The sequence below is a fragment of the Nicotiana sylvestris genome, chromosome 4 (genome assembly GCF_000393655.2).
Source record: "Nicotiana sylvestris chromosome 4, ASM39365v2, whole genome shotgun sequence".
In the NCBI taxonomy this organism is placed as follows: domain Eukaryota; kingdom Viridiplantae; phylum Streptophyta; class Magnoliopsida; order Solanales; family Solanaceae; genus Nicotiana; species Nicotiana sylvestris.
In genome coordinates this window covers 118,947,226-118,963,524 of record NC_091060.1, presented here as the reverse complement: position 1 = coordinate 118,963,524, position 16,299 = coordinate 118,947,226, and positions in this window count along the sequence as shown.

Sequence of the window (16,299 nt, the reverse complement as noted above, 5' to 3'; positions counted from 1 at the left end):
TATGTGATGCAAACAAATGTTCCTACTAGGGATCCGACATGAGGCTATGTTATACTAGGTTTAAAACCTAGATGTATTATTCTAGACCTGGCTTACCGGATCGGACAGCTCGAGCCGGGGGGGGGGGCAGCGTACCGGGAATACAGAAGCTTCACCGGCTTTGTAATTTTTCCGAACCTCGTTCTAAAATTGGGATAATGACTCTAACAGAAAAGAAGTCACACGAAGTGCATACTTCCAAGATGATTTAGAAGACTCAGAGAGAAGAGGGTTTCGTAACAATTTATAAATACAATTCAATCAATATCAAAGCGGTAAAAAGCAACATTTAGCACATTAGGCTCAAACATATAAAAATCAGATAATAAATAAAGCCAATTATAACAGTTATTCTAAGCTCGAATTCTGAACTCTGAACCAGAAGTTCTGGGTTCTTCTCCCCAGCAGAGTCACCAGAGCTGTCACACCTCTTTTTTACACACCCAAAGGTAGGTATAAGGGAGTTTTTCCAATTTAATTGGCATTATTTGAATTGGGATTATTTATTCATTTTTTATTTAGAGTCGCCACTTGGGATGGTTTGTTTTATGGTGTCCCAAGTCATCGGTTTATTTTAAATCCCAAATCGAGGAAAATTCGACTTTCCTTTTGAAGTTTGCGAACCAGAAATTTTGAATAGGGAATTCTGTTAACCTGAGGGAAGGTGTTAGACACCCCCAGATTCCGTGGTTCTAGCACGGTCTCTTAAACTATTATAATTGACCTATTATCTGATTTTAATACATGTTTTAGCCTATGATTCAATTTTTAACTTTATAACCGCTTTTATTTAATTATTTTTTAGAAAAAATTCAACGTCATCTAAAATACGTCTTGAACCACGTCACATAAATGCACCCGCGGTCCACGACACATTTTATCTAACGTTGTTGAGATTTGAATTTGGGTCACATGAAATGCACACCTGAGTTTAGGAAAGTAATTTTTAAATAGCGCGCCTAAAGCAACTACTCTCTTTCACATTAGCGAGGGCCATGGGAAGTTCAACTCAATGGCATGCCTCGATTTCTAAGGATTAAAGTTAATTAAATGAGGGCCATGCATTTTGAGATTTTATTTGGCACGACACGCCCGAAATTATTCTATTAAAGGTATTTCTAAACTTAGTTTTGAAGGCCAAAAATTAAAACTTATCTACATATGGCGCCTCAAACCTATTTAATGGAATCTAATTAAACACTAATGGGAAATGGAATTTCACTCAAACTAGCTAAAAGGGCTTGCGTAATAGATATGGATTACTGCAAGCAAATTACCTCTAATTTCCAAAGGTTTATACAAGCAAGTAGATTGAAAACAAATATAGTACTCCCCCAACCCCATATTGGTCATTTCGTATTTTGATAGAGTAACAGTTTGCTGTCTTCAGTTGTCAAGAAACTAGGAATTAGTATATAATTTTGTCAATAAAGATGATAACATAAGTGAATTGAAAAGCTTCATGGGTCATAGAAATATTTTGCAGGAAACAGAACTTTAGTTGACATAAGGGGCATCAACAATTAATATAATATAACATTAAGAAGGTACATTAATTTTATCAAAATGAAATCAAACTCATATCTAAGAAAGACCACAAACAGACATGCAAATAACAAAGATTTAACGTAAAAGGTTGGACCTTTCTTTAGCTTTCAATAGCAACTTTGCACAAAGGAATCTGACATCGAAAAACTTTGCCGAAAATAAAAACAGAAGCTGGAATCCACATCTGGCAAACTCGAACGGTGGCCTCGACAATCTCGACTCAAACGGGTTGGTTTTTGCTCCTATTTTGGGCAGTCTTATCACAGCTTTTGGGACTAGATTTTTGGCTGCATTTTAACGTGATTTCAGCCGGGTTTTACGGCTTTTTGGAGCTCTTTTGGACTTTTTTTAAGTAGATTTTTGGGGCTGTTTTTTAGACTTGTTTTGGACTGTTTTGAGCTGTGATTTTGGAGTGCTTTCAGGTAGAAAAGGGGCAGCGTTTGGATCTATTTTGCAGGTGATTGTCGCTACTTTTTTGGGTTGTTTTCACAGCTATTTCAGCTGCATTTTTAGGCTGAGAAAAGGGACAGTTTTGAGCTGGTTTTTAGCTGGTCTTTGGTGACCTTTTGGAGCTATTTTCGATTGTTTTAATGGTTGGTTGAAGGTGGAGAAGGTGAATGTAAAAATGGTGAATGACTGGTGTGAAGTATGGAGGGATTCGGCAATGGGTGAGGTCTCTTAGATGATGGAGTTGCACAGCTGCTCTCTTCTCTTGGGGTTGAGAGAGTCAAATGTTGAGAGAGAGCCGATTTTTGTGTCTGTTCGTTCTCCTCCCCTCAAGCTGCTGCGCCATCTTTTTCTTTTTGTTCCCCCCTTTTGGTGTTGCTAGGTTTTTATTATATAGATTTAATTAGGTCTTTAGGGTTATAAAAATCAGATGTGGGCTAAGCAAAATGGGTAATGGGTCAATGGGTATTGGTATTGAAACTGGGTTGGGATTCAAAATTATTTTGGGCCATTAGGAATTGACCCAATTTTAAAAGAAACAAAACCAAAAATATGTTCTTCCTATTTTTCTTTTCTTTTCTTTTTTCCTTTTTTAATCAATTAATCCTAAACCAATCTATTTTTTAAAAATTAAAATTCTTTATTTATTTCTAACATTAAAACAATTAATTAACATAAAACTAAGGAAAACTGCTAATTTTAAAGGCTAGAATCGAAATATGCAAAAATGACCTTTTTTGTGATTTTTTGCTTAATAAAATTAATTCCTACATGCAAACTTAGCCTAAGATGGCATAAAATTATAACGTGACAATTTTTATGATTTTTTTTTGTGATTTTAAAATATTAAAAATACATGAAATGCAACTAAATAAAGAAAAATTTCTAAAAATTAATTAAAATTATTTTTGGTCTATTTTTAGGAGTTATTTTCATGTAGGGCAAAAATTGAGTGCTCACGGAGACCAGAAAATCAGACCTTTTTATGGTTAAACAAATAGATAACAAGATGCTCAGGGTGTTCATGTCAAGGTTCTAGATGGAACAGATGGACCTGCCTCCGGTTGCAAATGATTGAGTCGTTCAGGTATTCACTCAAGGACTTAACCCCCGGAGCTTCTTGGCTTCACAACAACTAAAACAAAATTTGGTAGAGTACCCAGCGGTAACTTGGGCCGACGTACACAACAGGTACCAGTCAAATATCAGAGTGGAGGACGACTAAGTCGAATGCCCTTCTGGGTCTGTTTATCCCATCAGGGCCAACGACATGTCTAAAAGAGCCATCGATCATGAGCCAAGGCCGGTCCGAGATTGGTACCAACCATACAACGTGGACCGAAAGGTAAATAGTTTCGGGCATCACCCCATAAGGAATGAAAAGAGAAGAGATCGAAGGCTTATCTGATGAGCAAAAATGGTTTCGACAGGCCAGTCGAGGGTAGGGAAACATTAAGATTATCAGAGTATAACTTCAATGTTGACGCTGCCAGTATCGTATCAGCCATCGGTAGCATCAAGGAAACTAAGTAGACTCATCCATTACAAGTCCAAACCCACCCAAAGAAATCCTAACTTGATGTGTAAGTATCATGTCACTCATGGCCACAGGGCCGAGGGTTGCCGACAATTGAGAGAAGATGTTGCCTGATTGTTCAATAACGTGTACCTCCAAAAAAACCTGAGTGATCGAGCCAAAAACTACTTCAGGAACAGGGACGCCAACAAAAACCCAAACAAGAAGAGCCTTGGCATGTCATCAACATGATCATTGGAGGGGTCGATGTCCCCCAGGGACAATGCTAAAACTCACTAAAGTATCTATCACAAGGGAAAACTGCACCAGAGATTATGTTTCCGAGGGAACCATTTTGTTCATGGACGAGGATGCCAAGGGCATCGTATAACCTCATTATGATGTTCTGCCAATATCCGTGCTTGTCACTAAATCTCGAATTAAATGTGTGTTGATTGATCCAGGTAGCTCGGCCAACATCATCAGATCGAGGGTCGTAGAGAAGTTGGGGTTATAGAACCAAATAGTGCCGATAGTCCGGCTGTTGAACATATTTAACATGTCATGTGAAACCACTAAAGGGGAGATAACCCTGTCAGTAAACACTGTCGGGATGATCTAAAAGACAAAGTTTTACGTGATCGAAAGGGACATGAGGTATAACGCTCTATTTGGAAGGCCGTGGGTTCACTACATGAGGGCAGTACCCTCGACCTTGCACCAGGCGTTGAAATTCCCTACATCGGGAGGAATCAAGATGACCTACGGAGAACATCCAGCTACAAATGATATGTTCCTAGTCGATGAGGTAATCTTGGTGCCTGTTGTTTTAACGTTAAGGACCGCGAAACCGGCTAGGGAAGAAACTAAATAGCAATCTCTAATGCTTATCTCGGTCGAGCTGGAGAAACGAGGAATAGCAAGGAGGAAGATTACAGAGTCCCAAGATTTTTCATAGCGTCCGATGACACCGACGCCACCAAATCGATGGTCGAGGAGTTAGAGAAATTAATACTAATCGAACACCTACCGGATTGAAAGGTATACCTGGGCACGAGGTTAATCCCCGAGCTCAAGAAAAAGCTTATTAATTTTTTTAAAGCTAACATAGATTGTTTCGGTTGGTCCTATATTGACATAACAGGAATCCCACTGGAGATAACCACTCATAAACTATAAACTGAGTTTATACCCAAAGTTCCATCCGGTTAAGCAGAAGAGGAGGCCGCAGTCCGAGGTCAATCATGCATTCATCAAGGACAAGGTATCCAAACTCCTCAATATAGGGTCCATCTAGGAGGTTAAATACCCGGAATGGTTAGCTAACATAGTGGTAGTACCTAAAAAATGGAGTAAGCTAAGAATGCATGTACATTACAAAGATCTAAACAAGACATGCCCTAAAGATTCTTTCCAAGGTTCCTAGTTCGCTCAACCCCACCAACTTGGGGCTCACCCCCTTCTTCTTCTTCCCCTTCCTCTAGAACTGCATCCTCTCCGGATAATGAAGCTGTAGGAGAGGTGGAGTATCCATCCCCACTGCCTTCAGCTGAGCCCTTAGACGACTCAGAAGATATGTGAACTGAGGCTTGGGTAGTGGGGGATGCTGGAGGTGTATCTCTCAACCAATTCCTCTCCGGCCAGTCAAGATAGTACTCTGGCACTGAATCTGATAATGCCTCTCGGGAGGGCTCGTGCTCACTCCCCGACTAATCAATAGCCCTATCAACAGATCTAATGATTTTCCTTTTGTTCTTTATGTTTTGCCGGGCTTGGGGGGTCAACTTTATCATCTTTTGTTTCCCACCCCAAGAGGATTCTCCTCGTCCTGGTTGTTTAGCACCTTTGCCTCTTGATTTTATCATTATTTGCAAACAACATTCATTCAGACTTGTTAGTATCCAGAAAAACATTGTAATTCACAGTTGCAGAAAAAATGTTGCAGACAATTTTAAACTTGTAGAGTGCGGACCACACAAAATGCACTGCAGCCGCAGAGAGGCCATTGCGGACCGCACAAAATCCATTGTGGTCCACACAAAGGTGGGGTTCAGACTACTCACTCTCTGAATATATGCACCGCGGACCGCACAAAATGCCATTGCGGTCCGCATTAAGGCACCGCAGACCGCACAAAATACAATGCGGCCGCGGTCCTCCATTGTTCAGCTTGCAGGACTTTGACACTGCGGTCCGCACAAAATACCATTGCGGGCAGTACAGGGGCACCGCGGATCGCACAAATTCTACCGCGGTCCGCACTGAATACCCAGAAGCAGCACTAACCTAGGGTTCATGTGTTGATCAGTTTTAGTCCAATTTTACACTTATTGATGGGAGTCCCTAAGTGTTGGTTCAGTGTTCTAACTACCTAAACTAACTTTAAACAAACATTTCCCAACCTAATCTACACTATTGAAAGAAAAACGGGTAGGGCAAGAAGAAGAAACAAGAAAAACAAAAATTAAAAGAAAATAACAAAATTAAACAATGAAATGGGATTAAAGTACCAGAAATGAGATGCTGAGATGATGAACAAGCCTTAGTAGCCAGTTACGTGCAATAAGTGGAGATGAACAGTGATTTTTAAAGTTCTGAGAGTAAAAGGATTGAAAAGTTTAAAATGAGGGCCTCAGGTCCTATTTATAGAAAAAGGTCCTGGGGCCCATCTCACCTACCCGTCGCGGATCGTACAAAATGGCACTGCAATCAACAGTGCTCGAAACCATAAGGCTCAGACAAGACAACCACTGCAGCCCACATAAAATGCAATACGGACATAGTGGACCACCGCGGACCGCACAAAATGCAATGCGGCCGCGGTGGTAAACTTTAGAGAACTTCCACTTTTATCAATTCAACAATGCAGTCCGCATTGATTTCTTGCCCCCGCACTGAGGTCTTTGCGGCCGCACAAAATGGCAGTGCGGTCCGCATTGAAAATCTTCAGAGAGTAGTCATTTTGCAACTTTTTTCTGCACTGCATCAACACAATCCTACAACATCTCACAACCAGTCAGCCCAAAAATAACTCCTACACTACAATAAAAATCAAAGAAAAATAAGAAGAAAAACACATAGGTTTCCTCCCAAAAAGCGCCAGATTTAACGTCGCGGCATGACGTAGGTTACCATCAAATCATTTGAGATGAATAAGTGCCACCACATGGCTGTCATCAATATTTCCCAAGTAGTGCTTGACCCTATTCCCATTTACTCTAAAAACTTCCCCATTTTTGTTCTTCAAATCAAGTGCATCAAACGGGGTCACAAACACCACTTCAAAAGGTCCACTCTATTTTGACTTAAGCTTTCCCGAAAACAGACGTAATCGAGAGTTGAACAAGAGAACTAAATCACCCACTTTGAACTCCTTGCCACGAGAATATTTATCATGAAGGTAATTCATTTTGTACTTGTACAAGGATGAGCTGGAGTAGGAATGGAATCATAATTCATCAAGTTCATTAAGTTGCTCCACACGAAGATTGGCTGCTGTAGACACCTGATTTTTGACCCTCCCCGAGAATTTTCACATTTTTAGCGTGAATATGTGAAATTGGGTCTAATATAGCCATTTTAGCTATTTTACTTTATTTCGTTGCAAAAAGAAAAAAATCACAAAAATACATATATAAATTTTAGTTTATGTATTTCTCATAAACTTGAAAAAAATACAAAAATTGTACTTTATTTTGGTACTTTATATAAATTCGAAAATTACAAAAAATATAATTCTATTAATGTTTTGTAGTCATTTTAATTTTGGAAAAATACAAAAAATATTACTTTATATTTTGTCTTTATTAAAAAACGAAAATTACAAAAAAAAATAGTTTTATTAATATTTTGTAGCTATTTTAAATCTTGAAAAAATATTTAAAAAAAAGATATAATTTTGTTTAAATACTAGTCTTATTTTTGGTAGTTATTTTGCTTGCATAGGACTAGTTAAGCAATGTCATGTCCTTAATCGGGTCCGAGAAAAAGAATAATATTCGGGTTCAAACTTACCCGCTTTTAGGCCTAATTTTCGGACCTAGCCCATAATAAACCGAGTCCATGACACATGGGGAACCCCACCACGCGTGGGGGACACAAGTCTCGAACCCCACCACGCGTGGGGCTCATTTTTCTGGGCAAAACCATTACAAAAGACACGGACAAAATTTTTGGGGGAGGATTTTTGAAAAATTTAAAAACTGGGCACTGTTCCTCCGTCTTCTTCCTAAAAGAAGAAGAACAAAAACGAAAAAAAACCCTACTCCATAGCTGTTTCCTCCTCATCGTCAAACGACCCTACCCAAAACCAGCCGCGACACCCACTCTTTCACGTCCGTCGACCACTGTTCGCCATCGTCTTCCTCATCGTCGCAACCCAGTTCCGTCGACCACGACCACTCCTCCATTGCTGCCGCTACCAACTCCACCTCGCCCAAACCACCACCAAACAGAACCCTACCCCATGAAACCACCTGCACCACGACCCCCCAACGCTTGAACCCACCAGCCTCACGTCCAAAACCACTACCAAACAGACCCAATCCCCGTCAAGCAGCAGTTATCGCTGCTGCATCGTCAAAACCCTCGACCACTGCCCAGACGCCCCCCTCGCACGCCTGAACCGCCAACAAACAACCATTCGTTGACCCACCATCACTGCTTCAGCTGTTCTGTCCAAACACGACAACTAATCAGCCCATGTTATCGCTGTTCTTTCACTGTCGTCGTGCAGTCCGTTGAGGTCGTCTTTGTTCGTCGAGGTCCGGTGCGTCGAGGTTGTTCGTTGAAGTCGATGTTGAGGTTTGGCCCATGGCTCTATACGTTTCTGTTTATTCAGGTTAGTAAACCTCGATGTATTAGACAAAGAAACTTTACGTTAAATGTTTCGAAGACGCAATATATAAATTGATATGATAATTTTCTGCTTATGTTTTCGTCGTATGCATTTTGCTCATTTTGCGTCATGTGATTCTTGTTTATTCGATGTCATTCAATTAAGTTGGACTAGTTGTTTTATGACACAAGTTTGACGTTAATTTGTTCGTCCTTTCCTTCGCTTAGTTCATTCGGACAAAAAATTTATTATTAGTACATGTTGTTACTACTCCCGAAACATTCATTCGCTAAAACTCTTTTATTAAACTTCTAACAAGTTGTGAGATTTTAGTTGTAAAGAAGCTGTAAGGTTTAGTATGGTTAAAGGCATAAAAATGGCATCTGTTAAAAATAAAAAAAAATAAAAAAAAATAAAAAATAAAAAATGAGACGAGCCTCGCCAAATAAAAGGGACAAATTGCGGGGCCCTCACAAAATATATGTATTAAATACTTAGATTCCGGGACGGGCCGTTTAGCAAATTTCACGGCCCTACCCAAAATAAATGATACGCTAGTCGCTTTAGGCGCGCCTTTAATAATTTAATTTTCTTAAACTCGGGTGCACATTTATGTGACCCAAATCCAAATCTCAACGGAATCGAAATGTGTCCCTTATCACGGGTATATTGATTGTGACGTGGTTTGAGATACATTTCCATGACGTTGCAAATTCCTTTTAAAAAATAATGAATGAGACGAGCCTCGACAAACAAAAATGCACAAGCTGCGGGGCCCTCTAAATGTATATATTAAATACTTAGAATTCGGGACAGGTCGTTTAGCGAATTTCACGGCCTTTTCCCAACATAACAATACGCTAGTTGCTTTAGACGCGTATTTAATAATGTTATCTTCCTAAACTCGGGTGCACATTTATGTGACCCAAATCCCAATCTCAACAGAGTTGAAACGTAGCTCTAACCACGGGTACATTGATTGTAACGTGGTTCGAGGTGTGTTTTCCACGATGTTGCAATTCTTGATAAAAATAACATTAAATGATAAAAGCGGTTAAAAGATAAAATTGGCACATAAGTTCATATTTGTATAAAATCAGATAATCAAGCCGAATATAACAGTTGAGCGACCGTGCTAGAACCACGGAACTCGGGAATGCCTAACACCTTCTCCCGGGTTAACAGAATTCCTTATCCGGATTTCTGGTACGCAGACTGTAATATGGAGTCATTCTTTTCCTCGATTCGGGATTAAAATTGGTGACTTGGGACACCCTAAATCTCCCAAGTGGCGACTCTGAAATAAATAAACAAATCCCGTTTCGATTGTCCTTTAATTGGAAAAAACTCCCTTGTACCCTCTCGGGTGCGGAAAAAGGAGGTGTGACAGCTCTGGCGACTCCACTGGGGATTTTTGACCCAGAACCACTGGTTCAGGGTTAGAAATTCGAGCTTAGATAAATTGTTATATTTGGTTTTATCTGATTTTTACATGTTTGAGCCTATTGTGCTAAATGCTGCTTTTACCGCTTTGATATTATTTGAACTGTATATAAACTGTGCCGAAACCCTTCTCTTCTTACCTTTGAGGAGTGCACGCTGGTCGTGGCTTCTTTCTGTTAGTGTCATATACCAAAATAGAACGAGGATTCGGAGGAGTTGCAAAATCGGATGGCCTTTTGGTTACCGGTACACAGCTCCCATCCTCGGCTCGAGTTGTCCGCTCGGGTAAGCCAGGTCTAGAACAACGACCCAGGTTTTTGAACCTAGTATAACAAAGCCACATGCCGGATCCCTAGTAGGAACGTTTATTTGCATCATGTGCATTTGACTTAGGGGACTCAACATAGGGGTTGGGTCCGTCTAGGACAAGCAACCTGAAAATAATAGACCATCCTATGTGCTACATGTTGTATTTAGTAAAGGGCGAATGGGTAAATTGGTCATTTCCAGCATGGTGTTATTTTAATCAAAGCATGGGGAACATTTGTGGAATCCAAGAAGCCTTGAAATTCCCTATGTCCCCCACGCTTGCTTTTTGGGAAAGCACATGGGGAACATTGGCGGAATCCAAGAAGTCTTGAAATTCCCTATGTCCCCCATGCCACATTTTTGAAAATATAATAAATATAAAAAAATATATATATGTATATATATAGAAAGAAACGTTGGAAATTCAAAAAAAAAAGATTGTGTATGTTTTCATCATCCACAAATTAGAAAATAGTGAAAAAGAGGAGAAAATAACAGTGTAGAGATGTGGCTACTTATCGTTAGAAAAAAGAAAATGAATGTCCGAGTAGTATCGAAACTCTGTCGAAATTTTGAGAAAATGAAAAAAAACGTCTTATCAGTTTGTTATATTAAAAGCAAAGGAAAAATAGAAAAAAAATCATCATTGTTCTGTCAAAAAATATAGAAAAGAAAATAGTTTGTTTTGCCATGAAAATGAAAATGAAAAGAGTCTGGTTTTTAAAATGTTTCATTTTATTTTATTTTGTTTGTCTATGAAAATGCCAAATAAAAATAAAAAGAGTCGGGCGTTGAACGTGATTTTATTATCTGTTCCAAAATAAATATATATATAATCCAAAAAAAAATTCAAAAGAAAATTCAAAATTAAAAAAAAAATCCGAAAATATTTTGATTCTTCTTTAAAAAATTCAAATTTCAAATTTTTTTTTTTTTAAGCATTTCTTTGATTAAAGGTAAAAATTCCAAAAAAAAAATATTTTCTTTCTCAAAAAGAAGGAATGTTTTAGGTTTTACGTTAGTTAGTTTGTTTGTTATGAATGAAAAATAATAGTTTGTTTGTTTGCTATATTAAAAAAAAAGGGAAAAAGAATAGAAAATGGAGAAGGGTCTTCTCAAAAATAGTTTATTGGCCCGAACTACGCGGGTTTGATTCTCACCGGGTGTGAGATACGTAGGCAACCCTCATCAGGTCCAACCCCCCATTTTGCTAAAAGCCAAAGACAAATAAATAAATTAAAAAAAAACATGTCATAAATAAGTCGGGTGATGTCCAACCCCACCTTTTGCTAAAAAAGCCAAAAACAAATAATAAAAAAAAAAGTCAAGATTTTTAATTTTGTCATAAATAAGTCGGGTTCCCTTTTTTTTTTTTTTAAAAAAAAGCAAAATATATATGTCAAATTTCTAAGAAGTCGGGTGACGCTGTTTTATCAAGACATAGCCGAATGTTCCCGAAGGGGACGCCGGAAGGCTGACTTTGCATAAACAGCCACTTTTGGGTCATATTTAAGATTTGATCCAGTTGACCCACACAACCTTAAAAATCTTCGTCCCCGAGACGTTGAAAGGCCGTGTTTGCAATATTGAGTTTTCTAAATTTGAAAAACGATAAAAAGAGTCATAAATAAGTCAGGTGATGTTGTTATGTCATAAATAGCCGAATGTTCCCTAAAGGGACGCCAGAAGGCTGACTTTGCATAAACAGCCACCTTTGGGTAATTTTGAGATATGGACCCACACAGCCTTAAAAATCTTCGTCCCCAAGGCGCTGAAGGGCCGTGTTTGCAATACCAGGTTTTTATTATAATTTGAAAAAAAAAACAAAGAGTCGGCGGTCAGGTGAACACCGTTTGAATTTTTGTCATAATAAGCCGAGCCAGCTTCGGCCGCGTCTTAAACCGTTCTTGTCGAAATAGCCTTAGAGTATCTTTCAATTGTCAAAAGGTTATTTTCGTAAAAGAATGGACGAGTTTGTAAAGTGTCATAAAATAATCCTCCCCGGCCTCAAAATTCATGTGAGAATTGGAAGGGGCCACATTTGCAAAAATAACCATTTGGTTAAAATTAGCAAACGGAGGAAGAAAGTTGGCCATTTGTTTTGAAGTTTATAAATCTTTTGAAAATTGTGAAAAATGGAAATTGTGAAAAAATGTTTATTATTGTTTATCTTTTATTGGTCCGAACTACGCAAGGTCTGATTCATGCGGGGTCATGATACGTAGGCAATCTCCATAAGATTCGACCGCCAGTAATAAAGAAAAAGAAAATACAAAATAGAATAAAATATAGGGGTTCCCAAAGTACTTCAAAGGGGCAAATAAGCAAGCCAGGATGACGCATGTTGTTTGAAGCAAAGCATGTTAGAAACGGTTAACTGCCTAGGGGCATTGCATCCTCAATGTGTTGTTATCAAATCTGTTAAACTCTAAACGCTAACAAGTTTGTTGTTTTCCGAATCTCAAACAGTTAGTTGTTAAAGAATTCTGGCAACACACCCTTACCAAACTAGATCCAAAGGACCGATAACAACAAGCATGACTACTTCAGAGAATAGTACCGAGGAAGAAAGGCCGATGAGCCAGTTGTTAAAGGAAGCGATGGGAAAGATAGAAAGGATGGGACTAGAGATGAATGCAATGCAGCTAGCTCTAGCCAAAGCACAAAAGAGCCCTGAGCCATTGGGGCACATGCCGGAATACCCTCACTCCGGCCCTTCAACAAGCCTCCCAAATCCCCGTTACCATCAAGAAAGAAGCCCTCATGATTCCCAGGCTCCACCACCCCATCAACCTCTCCCCACACCCGATATTCCCACTTTTGTGGGACCCACATCAGCCCCCTTGCACAGAACGACCAGTGAGCCATTGTTTCAGGCTCACGATACGCAATACTATCCCCCTGAGCCTACATTCCATGCCCCCGAACCACATGCTTACAATCCACACTTGGAGGTACCGGCAGAGATCGAAAAGCCGGTTAAAGCCCCTGAACAGGATGAGGTGTTGAAAAAGTTCAAAAGCCTGGAGCAGTCCTTCAGGAACCTGCACGGTTTGGGCAACCAGGTCAGCGTAGCATACAAAGATCTATGCCCTTTCCCAGACGTCCAACTCCCGGCTGGGTTCAAGATGCCTAAGTTTGATTTATATGAAGGGCACGGTGATCCCATGGCACATTTGCGGGGATTCTGTAGCAAAATGAGAGGGGCAGGCGGCAAGGATGAGCTGCTAATAGCTTATTTCGGCCAGAGTCTGAGCGGATCTGCGCTAGGAATGGTATACCAGGCAGGATTCCAGTAGGTGGTATACTTGGGATGATCTGGCGCAGGCTTTCGCAGGTCATTTCCAGTACAATCTCGAGATAGTCCCTGACCGTCTCACATTGCTGAGGACTGGAAAGAAGCCTGGGGAAAGTTTTCGTGAGTTTGGTTTCCGCTGGAGAGAACAAGCGGCCAGAGTTGATCCTCCCATGAAAGAGGGAGAAATGGTGGACTACTTCTTGCAAACACTTGATCCAACTTACTTTGGTCACTTGGTGACAACGGTTGGGAAATCCTTCAATGAAGTGGTAAAGATAGGGGTCATGATAGAGGAGGGCCTAAGGTCTGACAAAATCCTAAATTACTCAAAGCTCAAGGAAACGACTCAAGCTATTCAGAGCGGTGCGGGAGGTGTGCTCGAGGTCGCATCAGTCGAAACAGGTACTGGGTCCAAATTCAGAGGTCCTTCCCCTCACTACCAGCCCAGGCCCAGTCATACAAATTATCCACACACTCCATACAACCTTCCACAACCCTACTACCCACCATCAGAGCCACTCTTTTCAGACCATCATGCCCAAGCCTGCCCCCGAGCTCCACATAATCCGCCTCAGTATTATCCTTCGAACAAGGTCCGGTTGCAGGGTCAACCATCAGGTCACCCCCGCTGGCCAGAGCCAGCACCACGTAATGCATTCTTGCCTTCACAACGTTTTCAAGCACCCAACGACCCTAGAAAACAGGGGCATGGGGGAAAACAAAGGCAAGGAAACAATTTCACGCCAATTGGGGAGTCCTACGCAAGTTTGTTTGAAAAGCTAAAGCTTTCAGGACTGATTGAGCCGCTCCTTGGCTATACTCCAGATCCATATGCAAAAGGGTTCAATCCTGCTGTACGATGCATGTACCACTCTAATGTCCAAGGACATAGCATTGAAGACTGTCGTTCTTTGAAAAGGGAAATCGAAAGAATGATTCAGGAAGGGGCAATTGTGATCGACGACAGTGACAGGGAGCAGGCGAATCATCTTGAGAACTTGTTGATTGATGTTGATAATACTGAAGTTGGGGATGGTCTTGGCAATGTTGATATAGAGCTCAATGGCTAAAATGTCATGCTTTGCAGTTGGAAGATACTCCATTTTGGGTCAGCCGGAGATGCCGTGCTTGGATAGTTGGAAAGACACTCCATTTTGGGTCAACCGGAGAGGATCTTTGATGGTCTATTTTGTTGTCATTTCCGTTGTTCGGATTATTAGGATTGTAATTCGGATTTGTTTTGTGTCAATATCTTTCCGCTTATCTTTCCGTTTTGTCATAGCGGTTTGTTTAAGTTTTGTCCAAGTTGTTTAGGATTTTATTCCGGTTTGCTTTGTTTTTAAAACCATTTGTTCAGTCCAATGCAAAAAATTCAGTCTTTGATTATTCCCAGTCATCTTTCTGTTTAGTCATTATGTCATTTTTATTCAGCACCGATTCTAGTGACATGACATGCGCACACACTTTGGGCCTAGTCTTTAAAGTTAATCATAAAACCCTGGAAAGGCGATCAGACCATTTAAAGAAAATAAGGACGGTTTGAGATTATTCAGAGCTCGAGTCATGTGGAACTGGGGCAAGTTAAGCACAAAGAAAACCGTTAAAAGCAAGATTCGCCAAATTGGCATGAGGGTCGGTCATGATAATGAGAGTGTCGCCCAACGGTGCTTAGAAATGACAAAGGAAAAATAAAATGTTTAACATAATTGTCAAGTCCAGCACCATCAGAAGAGACTACAAATTTAAAGTGTGTTGTTTGCACTTGGCATGTTTTGAAGACTGGAATGACGAAGGCATTTTGTTCTGCTACCCAAACACTTTATCCTTCGTTACCCCTTTTGAGCCTTATTTATTTTCTTTCATACCCCTCGTTCGGAATTAGTAGCAACGAATAGAATACGCAAGCATGGCAGGTAAGAGAAAAGAAAGAAAAGAAAACAACAAAACGGAAAAAAAAGAATAAAAGAAAAAAGAGAGAAAGAAAAGAAAAACGACAAAAAGAAAGGAGAAATGAGAAAAGAAAAAGGGAAAAGAAAAATGATAACGAAAAAAAAAAAAAAGTCAGAAGAAAATAGAGGAATTGGGAACTACGTTTGACCTGATTCCTCAAAGAGGATACGTAGGCGCTTCACGGCTCGGTCATAGTTTTGAAAAATGAAAAAGAATCAATTAAAATATCCCCAAGCAAGAAACTGGGGCAAAGGTTGCGTTTGTTGTAAATAAATCTAATTCCGAAGGTTGTAACTAATAACCCAAAATTAATGTATTTTTTGAGCCTTTTATACCCTTTCTTTCTAGCCTATCCAAAACCCACATTACGGTCCAAAGAAAGACCTTCTGATCAGTCTTCAAAAAGATGCCAAGTCAGACAAATGAAGAGTCTTACCGGCGAACATAACATTCTGTTCCGCAGCAGAAAGGACTCTAATCTCCAACAGAAAGAGTCATACCGGCAACACTCCAAATCCCCCAGCTGGAGAGAGATATAAAACGAGAGAGTCTTATTGGTGAAAACCTTCACAGGCACCATAAGGCGATGAAAGCTGAGAGAAGAACCAAAAATGAGAGAGACTTGATAGTGAAAACCCTTTGGGCACTACAAGTCGAATAAGATTAAGATGGGGAATCGCCAATTGAAGATCTTGAAAGATGATTGACGGTAAAGGATAGGCCACATACGCATGTCATGACCATTAGAGTCGGTATCTGCATTGGATAGGTTTTTATTTATAGTTTCTTTTGTAAAAGAGTCATTCGTTTCCTTTGTCTTTTATTTTGTTTCTTTTATCTTTCTCCTTTCATAGAAAAATTCCCCAATAGAGTCTGTCGGGCCAGAACAAGTATGAAATGACTTCAAATATG